Genomic DNA, 6,981 nt, shown 5'->3' with positions numbered 1-6,981 from the left:
TATTGCAGCAGTTGCCTTTCTCAGGGTGGTGGACGAAGCAGGGAATACTCATACTGGCTTTGTTATGGGTAAGGCGAAGCTGGCACCCAGACCTGCACACACAATCCCCAGACTTGAGCTTTGTGCAGCTGTACTGGCCGTAGAGTTAGCAGATTTCATATCATCAGAGCTTGACATGCGGATACCCATTCCCTGATTGCTCCCTCTGTGTATTTAAGCCCAGTGTTTCTCTGTGTCTGTGTCGCGATCTACCATTTACTTTGCTGTGTGTTTTGCCTGTCCACCAGTGTAAGTTTATTTTGAGTTTTTTCCAGTTATGTCATGTTTGCGTTCAGCATTAAAGCTGTTTTTGTTTAAGTTCTGTCTCCGGAGTCTGCACCTTGGGTCCCATTCCTGCCTGCACACAGCCACACCTAACACATGGGAGGTAATGAAACTTACAACAATAGGAAGTGATCATTATCCTATAAAGACTGCGGTGAGGCTGAGCATTGAGAGACAGGTTACCGGGGGAGTGAAGAGATGGTGTTTTAGTGAGGATAATTGGGATGTCTTTAAGGTACTCAGTGAACAGGAATTTCAAAAGGTTGATATGAATGTAGGGGTGGACGATTTAAATGACTCAATTTGTAAAGCCATTTTAGTGGCGGCAAGCAGGGTAATCAAGAGAAAAGGGGGTAGTGGGAAAAGGAAGATTGTGCCATGGTGGACAACGGAGTGTGATAAGGTGATTAAATGTCATAATAAGGCTTTTAAGAAATTGAAGGGTAATCTTAGGGTTTCAGGGTTTCATAGATCAGTATTATGGGTATGTGCAGGTATATATGGATGCTTCAAAGAATCCAGCTAGTGGGGGGTGGCAGTGGTAATTCCGGACTTTATGGTGAAAATTGGGAAGAGGATTAATAATGGGTTGTCTGTGTTTGCAGGAGAAATGATAGCGATTCTATTAGCAGTGCAGTGGGTGGAAGATTTGAGGCCGTTGAACACAATTATTTGTTCAGATTCCAGTGCAGCCTTGGTTAGTCTACAGAATGGTCATTCGAAAGGTAGGTCAGATATTTTATTAGAGGTTTAGGAAACTCTTTACAGGATACATATGATGGGTCTATCGGGTAGTGTTTGTATGGGTCCCGGCTCACTATGGGGTAAGGGGGAATGAAGCAGCGGACAGGTTAGCAAAGGCAGTCACTAATCATGAGATGGTTGATCTGGCGGTGAATTTTGGTAGATAACACCTCCCTGGTAACAGACAGCAAGCTCTTAACTGCTTCAGCTCCCTCAAACGCAACTTAACAAGGAAACCTGAGATGTCCCAACATTTCTTCTAATTCATGGGGAAAATATTCGAAAATGGTCATGCTGAAGTTGCTCCTCCTCTCACTCCAAACCAGGAACGATGGTATTTACCCATTTTTGGAGTGTACCACCCAAAGAAGCCTGGCAACATCCGTGTTGTTTTTGACTCAAGTGCACAGCATGAGGGAGTGTCTCTGAATGATGTTCTCTTGAAAGGACCTGACCTCAACAACCTACTTCTGGGAGTTCTGATGAGGTTTCGCAAGGATGCCATTGCAGTAACTGCAGACATCAAGCAGATGTTTCATTCCTTTCTTGTGAGAGAAGAAGATCGTAACTTCCTACGGTTCTTCTGGTTCAGAGACAACAGTCCTACACAAGATGTCATTGAGTACCGCATGTTCGGTACATGTGTTCGGTAATAGCCTTAGCCCAGCAGTTGCCATTTACTGCCTCAGGCAGTCTGCGATGGATGGAGAACCACATCATGACCCTGAGGTGAAACAGTTCATTTGCCTTGACTTTTATGTCGATGATGCACTTAAATCTTTTTCAAGTGTAAAAAGCGCTGTCTGTCTGTTGAAGAAAACTCGGGATGTTTTGGCAAACTCAAACCTGAGGCTCCGCAAAATCGCCTCTAACAGCAAAGAGGTCATGGAGGCTTTCCCACCTGAAGATCTCGCAAATGACTTGAAGGATTTGGATCTGAGCTCAGATATTTTACCTGTACAGCGCAGCTTGGGACTAAATTGGAACTTGGAGTCTGACACGTTCGTTTTTAAAGTCAACAAAGAAGAGAAGCCTTTCACACGCCGAGGCATCCTATCAGTGGTAAATAGCATGTATGATCCCCTGGGATTTGTGGCTCCTGTGACCATTCAAGGGAAGCACATTCTAAGAGAGCTCACACAACAAAGGTGTGACTGGGATTCTCAGCTCCCTGAAGGGATGCAGGAACAATGGAAGTCTTGGCGGGATTCACTGAAAGACTTAAGTGGCGTGAAGATTCCAAGACCCTATACCAAAGCTTTTCTTTCAACAACAAAGACGAGAGAACTGTTTGTCTTTTCTGATGCGTCAACAATGGCTATTGCAGCAGTTGCCTTTCTCAGGGTGGTGGACGAAGCAGGGAATACTCATACTGGCTTTGTTATGGGTAAGGCGAAGCTGGCACCCAGACCTGGACACACAATCCCCAGACTTGAGCTTTGTGCAGCTGTACTGGCCGTAGAGTTAGCAGATTTCATATCATCAGAGCTTGACATGCGCATCGATGCTATCACCTTCTACACTGATAGTAAAGTAGTGCTCGGATACATAAATAACGAGACAAGACACTTTTATGTGTATGTCAGTAATCATATTGTGCGCATCAGAAGGTCCTCTCATCCTAAGCAGTGGAAGTATGTGTCTACAGGGGAAAATCCAGCAGACTGTGCGACTAGGTCTGTACTGGCTGCCTTTCTCTCAGATACCTCTTGGCTCACTAGACCTCATTTTCTGACTGAGCCTATGCAAGATTCTCTAGAACCAGACTCCTTTGACCTTGTGGATGCAAACATAGATGCTGAGATACGCCCACAAATCTCTACATTGCAAACACAGGCTTCTCGCACACTGCTTGGGTCCCACCGTTTCTCCAAATTTTCTTCCTGGCAAGCTTTGAAATGTGCCATTGCTAATCTCCTTCACATTGTGAACAGCTTTCACACACGCAAGGTCAAAGGGACCATGCGATCCAAGGGGTGGCATTTCTGTCAGAAAGCAGGTACACCTGATCAACTCAGTTTATCAGAGCACATCATTATTCAAACTGTGCAGGAAGAGGCATATGCTGAAGAGTTGGCCTGTCTTGTGAAGAATAAGGTGATCCCTCAAGGGAGTCCTCTTAGGACCCTGGACCCCTTCATTGACGCACACAATGTCCTCAGAGTTGGTGGTCGGATAAGGCATGGAGAGGTTCCTCATGAAGTTAAGAACCCTAAGATCATTCCTTGCAAGCACCATATTGCAACATTGCTGGTCAGACATTTCCATGACCTGCACCATGGACGCCACTTCACAGAGGGTGCCATCCGTGCAGCAGGCTACTGGATAATAGGTATGAAGCGATTGGTGAGCACTGTCATCCACCATTGTGTCACATGTCGAAAGCTCCGCGGCCTCCCTGAACAACAAAAGATGGCTGACCTGCCATCAGATCGCCTCTCTATGGAACCCCCATTTACCTACGTTGGACTGGACGTGTTTGGCCCGTGGAGTGTTGTTGCACGGCGTACAAGAGGTGGTCTCACTCATAGTAAGAGATGAGCAGTTATATTCACTTGTATGGCCGTTAGAGCAGTCCACATAGAGGTCATAGAATAACTGGACACCTCATGCTTCATTAATGCCCTCTGGAGGTTTCTAGCTATTCGAGGTCCTGTGAAACAAATACGTTCGGACAGAGGCACAAACTTCGTGGGTGCTTCAGCTGAACTAAAGATTCCATCCAATATTGACTCCACGTCTGTTGAGTACCTGGCAGGAAAAGGCTGTGCATGGGTCTTTAACCCTCCACATGCGTCTCACATGGGTGGCGCATGGGAGAGGATGATAGGAATAGCCAAAAGAATCCTCGATTCAATGTTCCTGCAACTTGAGACATCAAACTTGACGCATGAGGTCCTTATTACACTGATGGCAGAAGTGGTGGCAATTATCAACGCCAGGCCTCTCATACCAGTATGTACTGATCCAAGGGACCCAGTTCTACTCACCCCAGCCACTCTCTTAACTCAGAAGATGGGTATTCCATCAGCTCCACCTAAAGACTCCAATATCAAAGACATATGTAAACAACAATGGCGTCAGGTGCAGCATCTGGCCCAGACTTTCTGGAGCAAATGGAGACAACAGTATCTTTCTTCACTGCAGCCAAGAAGAAAGTGGCAGGAAAGTCAACCCAATCTGGAGCCTGGGAGCATTGTACTTCTCAGAGATCAGCAGCTCGAGAAATGAATGGCCCCTTGGAGTAATCACCCAAGTCTTCCCTTGCCAGGACAATAAGAGGTGAAGGTATCCAGGCAAGACGGGTCAAAAGTATTTTTGAGACCTGTGTCGGAGCTCATTCTTCTCTTACATCCAGACAAAGACTGAACTGTTACTCTATATGTATATACATATATAACCATGTATAACTGTTCTGTATTGTATGTTAGTAGTGGCATTCTATCATGCCAGGCGGGGAGTGTGCTGATAGTGTTAGTGCAGCTGTCCCTTTAATAGTTCTGATACCTGATGACATCACTGGAAGCAGGAAGTAGTAAGGTTTAGTGAAGTTTGCACATGGCCAAGGAGACTGCCATGAATCCACATGCATCTGCCCTCAATCCTTCATCTTTTGGAGCATCGTCTGTATGTATATTGTTTATTTGATACTTGTCTGTAGTTCTGTTCTTGTATTTTGTGACATGAGGGAAGTTTAATGTGTAAATGTGTTACTTACGTTGTTAAAGCCACATGTTTAGAGCGCGGCTATGCTTATTCTTGCAGCTAAAGTGCTACGCTATGTTGATTTAGATTATTGTAGACTTGTACGTACAGTGTATATGTAAGATTTAAAGAATATACTGTAATTGTAATTGTGTTATGTTTGTTTCAGTTTCACACTTTCTACATCATTAAACCTGTGGACAAAGAGTAATGGTCTTCAAAGTCTTGATGGAAGAAAAGTGTTGAACCTTGCTGCTGGTTCCTCTTCTGTGCAGTGTGAAGAGGGAAAGACAGTACAACTGCAACAGATTTTATTTTGGTTTACATGTATTTTCTGTAATATTTCCAGTATTTCAGTTTTCAGTCACAACTTGAAAAAAGTCATGGAATCAATAAAATATGCATCAAAGCAGTTCTGATTCTGGATCCAACTCATTGCAAGAAGACATATTTGACACAGTCTATGCAGAAAGATAGCAAATGCCACTGCCATGAAGGCTACGTAATGGGCTACACTGACAAGCAATGGTGCACTGACTCACACTGAGTGCTGTGTTTTGTTGTCCTTTGTGTAATGATTGATTGGAAGAGCGCATACACTTGTTCACAAATTGTTGTTTAAATGTTTTGGCACGGTTAGAGCATTTTGCAAACAAAATGTGTCACTTTGGCCAACTGTTTAGGCTGTGTGTTAACACTGGGAAACGAACACAGGTAACAATATCTGCCATTTATGTAACTGTAGTCTCTACAAAGATTCACCGCTGAAGTCTAAATCAACAGTAAGACATTACCAATAGTTCACAATACTAAAAACCCAGACAAAACCCTATGTTAACTATCTTTACTCTTTACAATCCTATTGCATATTCTGTAAAGTAACAACCTTAGAGTAGCAAATAAAGGTGACACTCATTGAAATAATCATCAGCAAGCTTGAGCACTTCAATAAAAACAGAATTGTTTTGACAGCTTGCTGGTCTAGAGTATTCAAATGTGTGTTAACATAATGCCACAGTCTTCCCAGGAGTGAACATTGCAGCAAATTCACTCCAAGGTCAGACCTTGCAATGGTCAGAGAAATTGCAAAACTAAAGTCAAGAATTACACCTCCGCCTCTCCGTGTAAAATGTTAAAGTTCATGACAGAAGCATTAGAAAAAAATGAGTATGGCTCATTTGGAACAACTGCCAGGAGAAAGTCTGCACACCTATGCACAGCTCCACGTTTGATGAAAAACACCTTTTATCCAACACTCCAACACCTGTTTACTTATTGATATTCATATTTGTTTAGTTGCCATGAAATATAATTAACTGATTGTATGAGTAATATATGACAAATGATTATACATAAAACCTACGTTTGTGTTTTGTTTATCATGGGCAGATCACTCTTTCTCATGTCAGGTTCCTGACGTAGTTTTCAGCTCATGAGAGTGTGTGACATTTGTAATTTATTGGTTGATTGACTGATTTTCGCAGTGGCTCATGTCTGCTGTGATGACGCCAGGAAAAGTCATTAGTCTGTTTTCAGTTTTCGTGGTTTTATTTCCTGTTGAGGCCTGAGAAACTCCTGTAGGTTAAACTGAACTACCCAAACATTTTATGAGGGACTACCTGACGACCTGCTCTAAACAGACTCATCGCACTTTGAACAGTGACTCAAAAATAAATGGTTAAAAATTAAGCAGACAATTTTTCAAAAAATCACATTGTCGCTTTCTATTATTTTGTTTAAACTTTCTTGGTCATTTGTTTGTGTGAGAGTTTTTACAAATGTAAAGCTAAAAGCCCCACGGTGACATGAATACCAGTCTGGCACAAAGCAGAAAACAAAGAGTATGTGTGTAGAAGACATACCATGCCTGATTATTCATGCCGTTAAGACACTGGCTGGGGTTGAGGTCTGCAGCAGCTGTTCTTTTTGTATATGCAAGTGTGTGCATGTGTATGTGTGTGTGTTGGTGTGTGTGTAAAGTAATCACAACAGGTTTAGCTATGGTTGTGATGTTCAAAAATCCATCATATTGAAAGTCTGACCTGACTCACACGCTGACTAGACATAAGTCATCCGATCATCCGACACATGTCCCGAAAGGGGAACATGGACGTTACACAATGCAGGTCCAGATAACATCGGCGTAACAACTTATGAGATGTAAGAAGCAAACGTGGTTGTTAGCATTAACATGTCACTCCATGTTGT

Source organism: Haplochromis burtoni, unplaced genomic scaffold (assembly GCF_018398535.1).
Source record: "Haplochromis burtoni strain Fernald_Lab_line unplaced genomic scaffold, NCSU_Asbu1 Contig_605, whole genome shotgun sequence".
Taxonomy (NCBI): domain Eukaryota; kingdom Metazoa; phylum Chordata; class Actinopteri; order Cichliformes; family Cichlidae; genus Haplochromis; species Haplochromis burtoni.
The sequence above is the reverse complement of the archived record's forward strand: the minus strand, read 5'-3'. Positions refer to the sequence as shown.